The 15,275-nt window shown below is 38.2% G+C and overlaps 2 non-coding genes across 2 annotated transcripts; both read left to right on the top strand.

The window, feature by feature from the left end:
* The first annotated feature begins 9,498 nt into the window (after positions 1-9,498).
* TRNAQ-CUG (transfer RNA glutamine (anticodon CUG)) lies at positions 9,499-9,570 on the top strand. Its single transcript has one exon. It is a non-coding gene; the product is annotated as a tRNA-Gln (tRNA).
* Positions 9,571-9,974: 404 nt separating this feature from the next.
* On the top strand, positions 9,975-10,046 carry TRNAQ-CUG (transfer RNA glutamine (anticodon CUG)). Its single transcript has one exon. It is a non-coding gene; the product is annotated as a tRNA-Gln (tRNA).
* Positions 10,047-15,275: the final 5,229 nt, after the last annotated feature.

Here is a 15,275-nt window from a genome sequence, read left to right as displayed (position 1 = left end):
TAAATTTCACTGAGGGTCTATTGAAGTTCAGACTCTCGGGGATTTTCTCATACTTTTAAGGCCCTGAGGTTTTCTTCAAAGGTCAGGGCCCAAAGGGGTTTCTTCACCTAACAAGGCTATCACAATTGTGTTCCGAATTCAAAGCTTATAGGGTTTCCTTTGATGTTTAAATCTTCTCTACATATCTTAGAATGTTTACGTCTTTTTGTGGTTTATTCCAGGGTCGAAGTTTCAAAATATCTTCTCATACTTTAGACTGCGGAGTTTCTTCAAAGATATAACTTCTAATGAGTGTCTAGAAAGGTCACTGCCTTTTGGGTTTCTTCTTATTTTAAAGCTTTTCAAAAACTCCTCCATAAGTGGTCAAAACCCCATCTGGTTTCTGTCAAGTTGAGTCATTTTGGGGTTTCTGCAGAGGTCAAGGCTCCAAGGGCTCTTTCACGTTAAGGATCCTAGGTTCCATTGCGAGTAAAGATTTATTAAAAAATCAGTGTGCCTAGAGGTATATTCTTAAGCAAGTCAAAGAAAATTTGCATTTTGTCGTTTATGTATTGATTACCATTAAATTTGTTGGTCATGTAACAATACTGTTTCTGGTACCTGTTTTCTGTGATTGCTGAAGCCCTCCTCGTTGTAAGAGGCAGGTCTTTTGCTTACCTTAGGCGAAGCTTTTCCTTTTTCTTTCTCTTGGTTTTTCTATTCTTGAGACTGTGAGTTAGACAGTGGCGTTGCACTGTTCGCCCCTTTGGTTTCTTGTCATGAAGATAAAGTTTCGGCATCCACGCTATTCGTAAGGTCCTGTAGTTAAGAACCAAATGAATGCGAATGTTTATGAGAAGTTCCAAAAAATCAACGTAATTGTATAATATTAAGAAGAATGATAAACTCATTAAAGAAGGTTGACGGACGAGTTGCTAAGAGGAAGTGAAGAAGCCATCGGAAAATGCAACGAAGACAAGAAAACATGCTACGGTTTTAATATAGCCCTTCTCTTTTGTTTCCCGGGCCTCTGTTTCCGCGTACACCCAACCGCTAAAATTTGTTCTAAGTTTCAGCGATGGGTTTATTATTATGGAACGTTAACTCAACGCTCAACCTCTTTGTTTTTATATCCGAAAAGTTTCTCTTATTTTATCCGGACCTTGGGTCAGCGGTAGCGTATGAACTCGCATTATAGCGTAGTTAGAAGACACATTTAAAAAAAGCATGGATTCCTATTGCTCAGCAAAACGTCTGAGAGAGAGAGAGAGAGAGAGAGAGAGAGAGAGAGAGAGAGAGAGAGAGCCGAGGCTCCTGGGCGTGAGCTGCACTTTGCCATCAATATACGCAAGACTTTTAGGAATAATAGATTTATTCACCTCGAATTCTTCCATATAATTCTTCAGTGGAGAGACTTCTTTTCTCTCGTTTTCACTCGATTCGGTAGCAACAGAGCTCTCTCTCTCTCTCTCTCTCTCTCTGACGAGTATTTATTAATTAGTTCTCTCATTCGAATCAGTAACAACGAAACCTTAACTCGTCTCTCATTTTGTGCTGGGCTCATGATGCATCTATTCATTAAATGAAGCTAAAAATTTAGAGATCCAGCGGGACCTCAGAAAGGCATGCCGTGACGTCACCCAGGTAACCATCAATCACTCCCGCCTCCTAGAAGCGCGGCTGCCCTCTACCAGTAACTGATTTTCCACTTCAGCCAGGTAGGCGTGACGCTTTCGTCTAGGGACCAGGTGATGATGGCTTCTTTTAAAGTTCTCCCATCTCAACCCTCGGCGTCGGTGACCTTTCACCATAGGAACTGTGACGCCAGTTGCTCATGTTATTACTTAAATAAAATCAAGCGCTCCTCAGCACTTCATGGTCGTCCAGGTATGATGGAAGGGTTTTATAGTTTAATATGTGTACTATTTCCCAGCTTCGTTACTATTGGCTTTTTTTGTATACTTATAGCATTTTCAATATTTAAATACATTTTAATTGTTAATGCTCTTTAATATATTATTAAGACATATCTTTGCCACGCAAGTGGTATATTCGTATCGTTGCACATTACACTGTCTGTCAAATGGTAAAAAGTACATTATCGGTATATATTGTAGCCTTCTATATGTTGAATATTAATGCTACTTATATACACTCATATATATATATACATATATATATATATATATATATATATATATATATATATGTGTGTGTGTGTGTGTGTGTGTGTTACAGTCACATATATATGAATGTGTGTGTCATATGTATATATATATATATATATATATATATATATATATATATATATATATAAATATATATATATATATATATATATATATATATATATATATATATATATATATATATATATATATATATATATATATATATATATATATATTGCTGTATTTAATAGCAATGCAAAAGTGATGGTTCCGCAGGTAACTCCAAAGAAATATTCCATTAAAAAGGTCCCCTCGAAACCAAGCTTCCCTTTCCCACTCCTGCTATATTTACAGAGACAATATCGTCCGTCACTGAAGGCCCGTCTCTTGGAGTCAAATAGGAAGCGTTTGTTTTGACCGTGGCGAGGATTTTCAGAGTGAAATGTTAATTTGCCCTCGGATATTTAGCCGTGTTTTCGTCGGCAAACATTCCCTAGTCTGGAGAGAACTTAGCCAGAAGTAGCGGAATTGTTGTAACTGTCGGTTGGTAGAGGTTCTTTGTTTTCTTTCTCATTCTTCTTCTCTGTCTTGAGAAAGTGGGTCAAGAGAATGGGAAGAGATAAGGACCGATTTTAGCCACAGCCATGCTAACCTAACCTTTCCATGCGTCTTCCGGAAGTGCATTCAGCTCACAGAAAAGAAAATTTACCGTTAACGAAAACTTAGGACGCTTTCATTTTAGCCAATCAGAGCGTGAGGAGAGACGAAATATGACCAAGGAGATTTAGAGAAAGTTCCTTAAAGCTAAGCATCCATGTGAACAAATTCTTCCATGTTTCACGGTGTCATCGACACATGAACCAGGGCAGTGAAGAGTAATTTGAATAAAGGATAAGCACCTAATTGTGCCCTAGTACATGAAGAAATATTTCCCAATTGTAAAAAAAAAAATGGAAAAAAGTTGGTCGTTAACCTCATTACAGTAACAGTTGGGATTGTGAAGTACCATCAGGAGGAAGTGGTCGGTTGATAGCAGGCCGATTTTTTTCCAAGAAGACGAAGCGCTGTAGTTTGCGAATAAACGGTTAGTGTAAACACCATTAAGTTTCTACTTTTACTTTGGCAAGAACTTCCCCACCTTGTATCTGCCCGTCGGCAGTCTGTAAGAATAGGGAAATGGGATAAACTTTTATTTTTCCCCCCTCATTTATCTGACCTAGGTCGTCGAAGTAGCTCGAAGAAGCTCCTAGCGGATAATTTGGCCAACCTGATGAATCCCCTTCCCCCAACTTTTTTGGGACCTTTCAAGGCCACATCTATTAAAACCAGCTACGAGGCATCTATTTCAGGACCTTTTAAGTACACGCCCCCCTAAGAATTGCGTAAGACGATAAGCCCCATCTTGTGTTTGGCGGCGAACGTTCCAAAATTGCTGGTGACAAGCCCGCTAAAATAATCACCCCAGGATGACGTTGCAAAAGCCCTAAGCCAGCTGGCTGGGGGTCACAGAGAACGCTAGATGTAAACGAGGCTTTTGAACATCTCCCACTGAGTGCGAAAATCGCTAAAGGTATAAAGGCTGTCTTCGACTTTATTGTGATACCAGTGAAATTACTCTGTTCTTTTCTGGTTAAACAACCAGCCAAAACCCTTTCAGCTGCATTAACATAACCCCACCCCCTCCTCTCACCATCCCCGTCCTCCTCCTCCCCGTTCAGAGGACTTAAAAAAAAAAAAAAAAAAAAAAAAAAAGACCTTTTAGCAGCCTTGTCCTAATGCAGCCCAAATTAACTTTGCATAGGTGTTTGTTTGGGAGGTGAGAAACGAATGGAATGGGAAGTTAATGTTCTTCCTGGTGGAAGACTTACGTTGATTGAAAGGTATATGTATATGTATATATATATATATATATATATATATATATATATATATATATATATATATATATATATATATATATATATATATATATATATATATATATATATATATATATATGCACATTTATGTGTAAAATTGTGCAAATGTGTGCTTTTTATACGTATACTGTAAAATTCTTAGCAGTCATGTATGATGTACATATAAGTCTGTAAACCAATATCTATATATATATATATATATATATATATATATATATATATATATATATATATAAAAGAATATGTGTGTGTGTTTATAGTCCCTATTTCTTTTTGAAAAGGTGTGATCTGTCACCTTGTTAGGGAGACCTAGATACTTTAGCATTCAGTGTAATTCCACCCCCACCTCATCATTGTTCAGACTCTACCATAAACATATAAGGTAATTATGTAAACCATTAGCTTTTTGAACGTGTAACTCTATTCCCCCCACTTTCTTTCCTTAATCATTACTGCGCTTACGAAGGAAAGTTCTTTAAAATCTTTTCACAATTATATACTATGTTTGATATGGTAACAATCGTCTTTCCACTAATGGAAAGTATTTTTATGATCACTGAATACAGTTACCATCAAAATAGGTTCCCTAAGAACAAACCATGTTCACTATTGAACGCTTTAGCGTTTTGTGTACTATTATTAAAATCTTCAGACTTTTGTCTTTTGTGATGTTAGAATCTATACAGAGAACTTTCGTGAATATATCCAAGTTCTGAGTGAGCTTTATTAAGTACAGGATACAATTTAGTGTATATAGACAAAGATTTATTGTGGTTCTTCTTCTTCTTCTTCTTCTTCTTCTTCTTCTTCTTCTTCTTCTTCTTCTTCTTCTTCTTCTTCTTCTTCTTATTATTATTATTATTATTATTATTATTATTATTATTATTATTATTATTATTATTATTATTAAACATTCCCTTATATTGAAAAATAATTACCACTCGATAAAACACCAACAGCGAAAAAAGAGAAAAACTTAGAAACGAGGAGTTGAGTAAACTGTTCATAAAAAGCAAAAAGCTAAAGACAGGGCAAACAAAGATATTTACAGACAAACACAAACAACAATCGAGAAACGTCAGAAAATTTAAGTAAATGGTGCATTACATTCGATCAGGGCTTTGTGCTTAATGCACACTACATAAGTGCTCGAGGTAAATAAATCTGTTTCCGTTATTACAGTTTTGAGGTTTCGAATTGGAATCAAAAGGTCGTTAATGTGATGAAATAAATTGATAAAGCATTGTTTTATTTCATTAACATTATTACATTCCATTCTTCAAGGTTTCTTTTACGGTTGTGATTTTTTCGACTAGAACCCAGATTGTTTCCTGAACTCTTGAGAAGAGCGGAGCAGTGAGTATTGTCGTCGATTTTCCCTGGAGCCAGGCTAGAGTAACCTGTTCCCCAAAAGTGTAATTAAAGAATATAAAATAGAGCAGAGGATTCGTGAATGTAGTTGGCAGAGGTGATTCTCGAATACCCTCTCTTTAACCAAATTTATTCTTTAATAGGAAAAGTCATCGAGGATTTTCAGCGTAATTAAAAGTCTCAAGTTTGATGGAGTCCAAAGGACAGGAATTACAACTAGAACTTGGGCATTAGTCAAGTAAAAGTCGAGCGATCGGAATGTCTAGCTTCTAGCTTCAGGTCACACAAGGTCAGGGGCTTTTCAGTTCAAATAAATTAGCTTTCCTGGTTTGTAAAACGCCACCTGGAACACAGGTGAAGATGATTGGTAGTGCCAATCATCATTGTACCCATTGAACCGAACAAATACGCTTTTGATTATTAGTGTTTTCTTTTTTAACTTGTAATTGACTTTCAAGTCTGCGGGAATGACCGTACTCCAACAACAGTCGATATCAAGTCATTGTTTGTTAGAACTCATTAAAATTCCTACTTAAAGTTAGAATTCTCACTTTGCTCTTTTATTTCTTGATTGCGGAAGGGCTGCAATTCTACTTTAGAAGTGTGACTCCTCTTTGCCTCTTTTTTTTTTTTTATGGCTAATTCCTCGTCTTACTGACTGGCACACGCAAGTTTCGTCCTTTGATCCCACCCAGCCAGTCACCAGTCGACCCAGCAATGAATGGGTACTAACATCAGCCGTGGTGTGTCAAGGGTACTGGCCAGTCTTATATCTGATGGCTAGCTGAGAACCGGAAGGCTCTTGTGCCACCCATTTGGAGGGGAAAAGGTGTTTCATTAAAGAAAAAAAAACTGCTTAGTTAAGATTCTTTTTCCCATAATGGGTGTCTAGAGTAAAAACAACGTATTTTTGATTAAAGTCATACTTCAAATGCTAGATCGTGAATGAACCTTCAGTACAGAGTACTTCCTCAATACCAAGCTTTCTATAACATGTACAGAGTCAGCTGATCAGCATCGCACTGAATTGCCTAATTGCACTGCACCGCTCTCTCTCTCTCTCTCTCTCTCTCTCTCTCTCTCTCTCTCTCTCTCTCTCTATATATATATATATATATATATATATATATATATATATATATATATATATATATATATATATATATATATATATATATATATATACACACACACTACACACACATACATAACCAAACTATTCAAAACTGTTAAGTAAATTCTTAAGAGCTGGGTGAAGATTTGGGATAGGGACGTTTCTGAATCGAGAAGGGAGAGGAGGTTGTTAGAAGATAAATTTCTAGGCTTAGATAAATCTATCAATCACTGGTCCACTTGAAAACGGGTAATGTATGCTAATGGAAGCACTTGCATAATTACGACCATTAATCATTCGACGGCCCATAATGGATTCGGTGATACTTTCTTTCACTTTGATCATTTTTGTATTTGGTAATGATGGCGGCTGCAGAAAGAGGGTTTTCATTCCCTCCCCCCCCCACCTCTCTCTCTCTCTCTCTCTCTCTCTCTCTCTCTCTCTCTCTCTCTCTCTCTCTCTCTCTCCATTCCACACCTCATTTCGTTCTACTGATTGTTCCCCTCCCCCAGCGAATATATATACCTAAACTTCCCCTCATCCCCACCCCACCCCCACGTCTGAAATGGGGGACTTCTAGTTTGAGGAAAGTTCAAACAAGGCGTCAGTCACATTTTCATTCTCACCCATTCATCTGAAAAAAGGGGTCCAGAATTTAACCCTACCCCCTCCAGTCTCCCAAACTGCTCCACGCATTGTCCCTACCTGACCTGTTACCCTAGATAAAAAGAGGTTAATATTCCCTCACGACTTCCTCCGCTTTTGTTAATTATAAAGACTTGACTATCGTAAGAGGAGTCCAAAACGAATATGACCTCAATATATTGGGGTCCTTCATTATTAAGAAGACGGTTCCAACGCTAAACACCCAGACAGTGCCTGTACAGTTGTTGATTGCTTGATCTTTTGTTTCTGTTTTCCTTTATTCCTTTCTTGATTTTGCTGGGCTCTTGTAAAAACATATTTTTAGTCTTCTTACTCTTGTGGAATAAGTATGTGTTATCCCTTTTAACCTGTCTTTTTTTTTGTATAATTTTATATTGTTTGATAACTTGATGTTTGAATGAGATTTAAGTAAGATGGTCTGTAAATCATTGAAGCCTTGGAAATGCCACGATAGCAGCTATCGTGAAATGTTGGTGTAATAAACTGCAGTGATAGTGGTGTCTTTTCCCTTCGCCTTGGAGACCGTACCCTGCATCGAGATACCCTATTTGAATATATATATATATATATATATATATATATATATATATATATATATATATATATATATATATAAAATATACTATCATATTTTTAATATATATATAAAATCTACTGCAATTGTATATGCAATAGCAATAATGCATTTTTAACATCGAATTCTTCACAGTTTTGGTATACGCTTGGCTTTGTAGTGACAAGCGTATCCAAAAAGGTGCGAAAAATCGATAGGATAAGAATGCATTATGGCTATTACAATTACACACACACACACACACACATATATATATATGTATATTAATTTCCTTAAAGGTATTCCTGAGCGCGTGTGTGTGTGTGTCCGTCCCCATTCCTCCCACTTCCCCACCCCCAAAAACCGTAAACGGTTTAAGTAGGTGGTTCCCAAACTCCCCCCCTCTCCCCAGAACCTCAACCCCTCATGGAAAAATTATAATCCCTCCCCCTTCCCTCCTCCCTCCTTTCCCATCCCTCTTCCCTCCCCTCCCTCTTCCCCTCTCCTTATCCCTTCCCATCCCCTTACCCCTCCCCACTCCCCTCCCTCTTCCTCCTCTCCTTTATCCCTTCCCCTCCCCCTTACCCCTCCCCACTCCCCCTCCCTTCGCCTCCCTCTTCCATCTTCCCTCTCCCCTGCCCTTCTCCCTTCCCTTCCCCCTTCCCCTTCCCCTTCCCCTCTCCCCTTCCCATGAACATGAATGGGGAACATATTAATGGTGGAAAATGAAGGGGGAGCTTATTAAGGGCGGAACATAAAGGGGGAACTTATCAAGGGTGGAACAGGAATGGGGAGCTTATTAAGGATGGGAGAACTTATTAAGGATGGAACGTGAAGGGGTAACTTAAGGGTGGAATATAAATGGGGAACTCATTAAGGGTGGAATATGAATGGGGAACTCATTAAGAGTGGAACATCATTAAGGGTGGAACATGAATGGGGAACTCACTAAGGATGGGACATGAATGGGGAACTCATTAAGGGTGGGACATGAATGGGGAACTCATTAAGGGTGGAACATGAATGGGGAACTCATTAAGGGTGGGACGTGAATGGGGAACTCATTAAGGGGGGAACGTGAATGGGGAACTCATTAAGGGTGGGACGTGAATGGAGAACTCATTAAGGGTGAACCATGAATGGGGAACTCATTAAGGGTGGACCATGAAGGGGAATTTATTAAGGATTGGACATGAAAGGGGAACTTCTTAAGGTGGAATATGAAGGGAAAATTTTAGGGTGGAACATGAAGGGGGAACTTATTAATGGTAGAACATGAAGGGTATGGGTATAGGCATGGTACGAATATGGGTATGGGTATAGGTATGGGTACGGTACAGATAAGGGTATGGATGTGGGTATGGGTATGATACAGAATGGGTATGGGTATGATACAGAATGAGTATGGGTATGGTACGGATATGGGAACTAGCAAATGCGAGCGACAGCGAGCATCTGCTAGTATGTATATATATATATATATATATATATATATGTGTGTGTGTGTGTGTGTGTGTGAAGGGCTGTTTGTATCGACATATTTTTCTGCGTGTAATAGAGAAGTGTCATCAGCAGCATGTTGAAAACTCTTACGGTCATTGTATCATTCACTGTCTTGCACAGACCCATTTGCTTTCTGTATATTAAGACCCTTACTTTCTGTTATCTGCCTTGCATCCATTTGGCATCATCTACGATTTCCTTACTCCATCGATGTGTTTATGTGGTCCCATGGTGTAATGGTTAGCACTTTGGACTCTGAATCCAACAATCCGAGTTCGAGTCTCGGTGGGACCTGGAAGAACTTCGTTTTCTATGGATCTCGTGACGTCGTTGGTACCTATTCACCTCATTACAGGAAGGCCAGGGATGATTCGAGCTTTGTTAAATTTCATTTGGAATCTGTTGCTCTAAGCTCTACCCTTTGTACTAGCAGTTAGTTGACTGTTGGGTGCGACAAGACTCAGTGCATAATGTTCTTAATATGTAATAGTTCCAGGACTTTTTGCCAGATTTCAGTGTCCCGTGGAGTAATGGTCAGAGAAATCTTTGTATCACAGTCCCATAGTAATATATTTGCGGGAATCTATGCACTATGCTTCCATAGTGTAATTTTTACTGGACCTATTACATCACTGGCTATGGTGTAATGGTGACAGGAATTTTTCTTGTTGTAACAGTTATAGGACAAATGATTCTATGGTCCCATGGTGTAATGGTTAGCACTTTGGACTCTGAATCCAACAATCCGAGTTCGAGTCTCGGTGGGACCTGTGATTGTTTTGCCATCTTAAATTGGATATATTATATATATATATATATATATATATATATATATATATATATATATATATATATATATATATATATATATATATATATATATATATATATATATATTATATATATATTCCTGTTCAGAACAGTTTCTGGCGTCTCCAGCTATGAAATCATGAAAAATCATGTTGTTCCTATTGAAAGAACAAACCCATTACCAGTGGGCCCACAGCCCTTTACCCCAGTAGGGGGGTTAGTGCCGCCAGTGCACCTCATGTGGTGCACTATAGGCTTTACTTAAATTTCTGTGCAGCGTGTCTTCGGCCCCTATCTGCAACCCCTTTCGTTCCTTTTACTGTACCTTCTTTCATATTCTCTTTCTTCCATCTTACTTTCCACCCTCTCCTAAAATTGACTCATAGTGCAACTGCGAGGTTTTCCTCCTGTAGCACCTTTTACTGTCGATATCCGTTTCAGCGCTGAATGACCTCATAGGTCTCAGTGCGTGTCCTTTGGCATAAATTCTATATTCAATTTAATTTAATTTAATTCACAGCTCTTTACTCTATACCTGCTGCCATTGTGTACAATGCATTAGTGTCACAGCACTATATATATATATATATATATATATATATATATATATATATATATATATATATATATATATATATATATGTGTGTGTGTGTGTGTGTGTGTGTGTATTTTATATATACATATGTTTATATATATATGTATATATATATATATACATACTGTACATGTATATATATGTATGTATATATATACATGCATACATACATACACATAATTCAAACCTCTCTCTCTCTCTCTCTCTCTCTCTCTCTCTCTCTCTCTCTCTCTTCTCTCTCTCTCTCACATTTGCTGGAAATGTATTTGTCTCATTAGAATGCATGAGGCTGCAATTTTACTATAGGAGAGTCGTCCGCGACTGATTATAATGGGGACTGTAATTAAGATCTGGCTTTGCATGATTTCTCTCTCTCTCTCTCTCTCTCTCTCTCTCTCTCTCTCTCTCTCTCTCTCTCTCTCTCTCTCTCTCTCTCTCTAGCCTAAAAGACGAGGAGAAGCCAAGATCATAATTCATTTTATGACCTATGTCACCAGTAAACATTAGTATTTTAATCACCTTTTATTAACAGTTGCAGATCATTTTGACCTTTTATTTTTGTGTTTGATTAAAGGGGATTGAAGAAGCAATATATATGACATTATATAAAATATTATATATATATATATATATATATATATATATATATATATATATATATATATATATATATATATATATATATATATATATATATTGTTGTTTAGAGTATGTATATTTGCTCTTAAGATTACGTATGTTATACCTTTCTTCTCCCATTAACAAATGATGCAGTGTGTTACAGCAGATTTTTCATGATTCATTGTAAATTAGTACAGGCGGCCTCATCGTCGCTGTCAGATATGGAAAAGAGAAATTGTAAAAAAAGACACGAAACAAAAATAGAAATGTGGGAAATTCAACACAAAAATAAACGGACGGTCAGTCTGTATAAATTTAAAGTAGCTGTAAACAGAAATGTGACGACTCCTTATTTTTACTTTAAATCTACTTTACGATCTACTTTACGGACTGCTTCGGGATCAAGACCCTGTGCTAGCATAAGGCCAGCTTAATCTACAACAATTTGACTCCTTGGGTGGTGTAGTGCCGTCAGTGCAGAACGGTAGGCATTACACAAGGTTCTTAGCAGGGTCACCTTGGGGCTTTAGCTACAACGCCTTTCATTTCTTTTACTGACCTCCTTTCATATTCTCATTCTCATATCTGTCTTTCCACCCTCTCCTATCAGTTGTATCACAGCGCAACTGCGAGTGTTTCCTCCTGTTGCACCTTTCAAACCTTTCTACTCTCAGTTTTTCCTTTCAGCTCTGAATGACCTCATAGGTCCCAGCGCTTGGCATTTGTCCTAAATTTATATTCCATTTCATGTTACTCCTACAACAATTTGACTTTTCAACCGTTTCTGTGTTGGCCTCTTCCCACCTAGGCATCTACCTCTTTCAACTTTGCCTTGTTCCAATTTCTTTTTTCGGTGTATAACGAAGCCAGTTATTAGTGAAAACCAGCGAGATTCACGGAACTTTGCTTGAAGAATGGAATTCTCCTGATACACCAAACTGGAGATTTTTATAAAATCCACAGAAATGACGAGACATTTTCCACCGTGCATCAATGTCGTGTCTACAAACTAATAAAGCAGTATTATAGGTCATCCTGTAATTTGCTGCATGCAGTGATGCAATATGTTAAAGTGAGTGATATATATAATTTCATTTTATGTCTAAGCATAAACAGCGGTAGCTCAGGCTTGGTTTATGTTTATATATTGACTCTTATGAAAGGCTTATGTTTAATTTATAACGGGTTTCTAATTTTAGCGCTGTTCAATGATTGCTAAATGTCACTGGGACACTTTTAGCCAGAGAAAGACGAGGTTGGATGGCATTTCGTGGGCTTATAACGTCATATATGTATTATACGTATATATATATGTGTACGTGTGTGTGTCTGTGTGAGTGTATGTGTATAGTAAGTATGTACGTAGCATGCAAATTTATTTGAAAAACAGTGAGAGTGAGGAAGGGCAGGGAAGAGTATACAAGAATGATAGAAAAAGATGAAGAATTATAATGAAGAAAGATATATGTTGGAGAGAGCGAGAGCTCAGACAAAAAAATCTAATATCAAGCTCATACAAATTTGCCTGAACGCCCGAGTGAATTATGCGATGTGGTTTACAGGATCGTAATTTTACGTCTTTTACTGTAAATATGATCTGTTGCGTAGATTAACTCCACGAATACATCATCCCCGGATGGCTTTTCGTAATGCGCTGTAGGGTTGGGGATTATACAGGACGACATTTATGAGAGAGAGAGAGAGAGAGAGAGAGATGCCTAGAAAGTAGGGAAACCTTTTTTTCGGCAGGAAAGGAGGGATGGGGGTTGGGTGGTTGTGGGGAGGGGAGGCAGAGGTGCAATAAAGGATAAAGAAAAAGGGATGGACTGGGGAACGGGGGGAGTGAGTGATGGAAAGTAAAAAAAAAAAAAAGCCATGCAACCTTTTTAATGTTAACGAAAATAAAAAGGAAAATATCGTATGAATGGTTCCATCCCTGTGGTATGGGGATTATGTTCCTGAGGGTATTCCGATTTTTGTTATATAATAATAATAATAATAATAATAATAATAATAATATTCTTTATTCTCTCTCTCTCTCTCTCTCTCTCTCTCTCTCTCTCTCTCTCTCTCTCTCTCTCTCTCAAACTATGGCAGTCAACTAACATCCATTGAGGAAGAGAGAACAACTGTTTTGCAATATGTGAAGCCAAAATTTGTCACCAGCGAGAGAGAGAAATATTTAAAGCTTTCCCCGAAACAAAATACTAGCATAACGCTAACTAGGACAGGGCGACGTACTGGGAAGCATAGTCTGTGGGGTTGGGCCTTTAGAAGGCTACCTTTAGTAAGGTTCCCTACGTGGGGTTCCTCCGTAGGGGGCACTGACGCTCGCGGATGCCGTAAGGGGCTGGGGAGGGGGCGGGCAAATAACGTCCTTCGGTAAAGACTCCTTTGGTAAGTTCATCAAGGTATGAGGCTCCCTGATCTATATAGCGTCACTGCCACGTGATAAACAACCTGGCACCCGGGACCATTTGTCATCTTTCATGCTATATAATTTCTCTCTCTCTCTCTCTCTCTCTCTCTCTCTCTCTCTCTCTCTTGTTGTGTTCCTTTTTCTTTCTCTTGCTCTACGTTTATCTATGTCGAGCCTTTATTTCTCTCTTACTCAGATTCTTTCGTACTCTTTACTTGTATTCCACAAGATTTTTCCACTTTTATCTCTCTCTCTCTCTCTCTCTCTCTCTCTCTCTCTCTCTCTCTCTTCTCTCTTTTATTTTATCTTATATATTCATCACGTTCCATATTTTCGTGATTCAGTTATACACACACACACACACACACACACATATATATATATATATATATATATATATATATATATATATATATATATATATATATATATATATACATATATATACACACACACACACACACACACACACACACACACACACACACACACACACACACACCACACCCTTTAGGTTTTGTCTTCAGGATAATTTACCTTTCTGCTGATTAACCTGGATGGTAGGATGAGGATGCTGGCCCTAATTCCCTGCGTACCTGGATGAATTTGGAGGTCCTTTCTACCGACGGTGTGTATTTTTATGGTGGTCGCCCATCCAAGGGCTTATAGGTGGATATAGAGTGGAAAGTTGATTTTTTCGCATCTCCCGATAAGCAAATAAGTATCGGTCTCTCACCAGATGAGGCAAGCCTTCCATTCTTGCTTATGCAATCCTTTCATCTCTTGTTTTTGGCCTCTCAAGATCTCCTCTTCTTCCTTTCTTCCCCTTTCGCTGCTGCCAGACTTTGTTAAAATTCCTTTCGGGAAATAAATTCCGGAACGTTGCATTTTCCCCAGGAGAGATCTTTATTAACAACACACATTTGATTCAGTCAGTCAGTCAGCTAGCTCATTTGACGGATGAAACAGAAAGAAACGGATTTTGGAGATGATGTAACATCCGTCTGGTGACCTCATCACACATTTATACTGGGAAATTGGCTTTTGTTCCTCCACGACCGAACTTTGGATTTCTTGCCTAGCTTCCGTTTCCCACATTCCTCGATCAGCCATGTACTTAGCTTTCTTCGCTCTTAATTCTCACGTATTTTTCCATTCCTTGGCTTGTATCGCCCGTCCCATTGGCCTCTGTACAGAATTGAAAAAATAAATAAAAATGAAAAACCTTCGTGGACTTGCTAACCCCGACCTTCTCGTAACTGGGGCGTAGTCTGCAGTGTTTACCTCCTCCGAGACGCGATTTAAACAAGGACACGTTTCGCTCCCGTCAGGTTATGCAATCGACCTATTCTTAAAGTTAACTCCCCCCTCTCTCTCTCTCTCTCTCTCTCTCTCTCTCTCTCTCTCTCTCTCTCTCTCTCTCGATTGATTTTCCGATGTATGTATTTTCTAAGCATGATCTGTTTATATGCTTGAGCAATTCTCCCTATGAAAGTCATAAATTGTAGAAGGTTTACTGAAGAGAACTAACTGTTTACGTAATAGTTTGCCGA

This window comes from Macrobrachium rosenbergii, chromosome 9 (genome assembly GCF_040412425.1).
Source record: "Macrobrachium rosenbergii isolate ZJJX-2024 chromosome 9, ASM4041242v1, whole genome shotgun sequence".
In the NCBI taxonomy this organism is placed as follows: Eukaryota; Metazoa; Arthropoda; class Malacostraca; order Decapoda; family Palaemonidae; genus Macrobrachium; species Macrobrachium rosenbergii.
The sequence above is the reverse complement of the archived record's forward strand: the minus strand, read 5'-3'. Positions and strand labels throughout refer to the sequence as shown.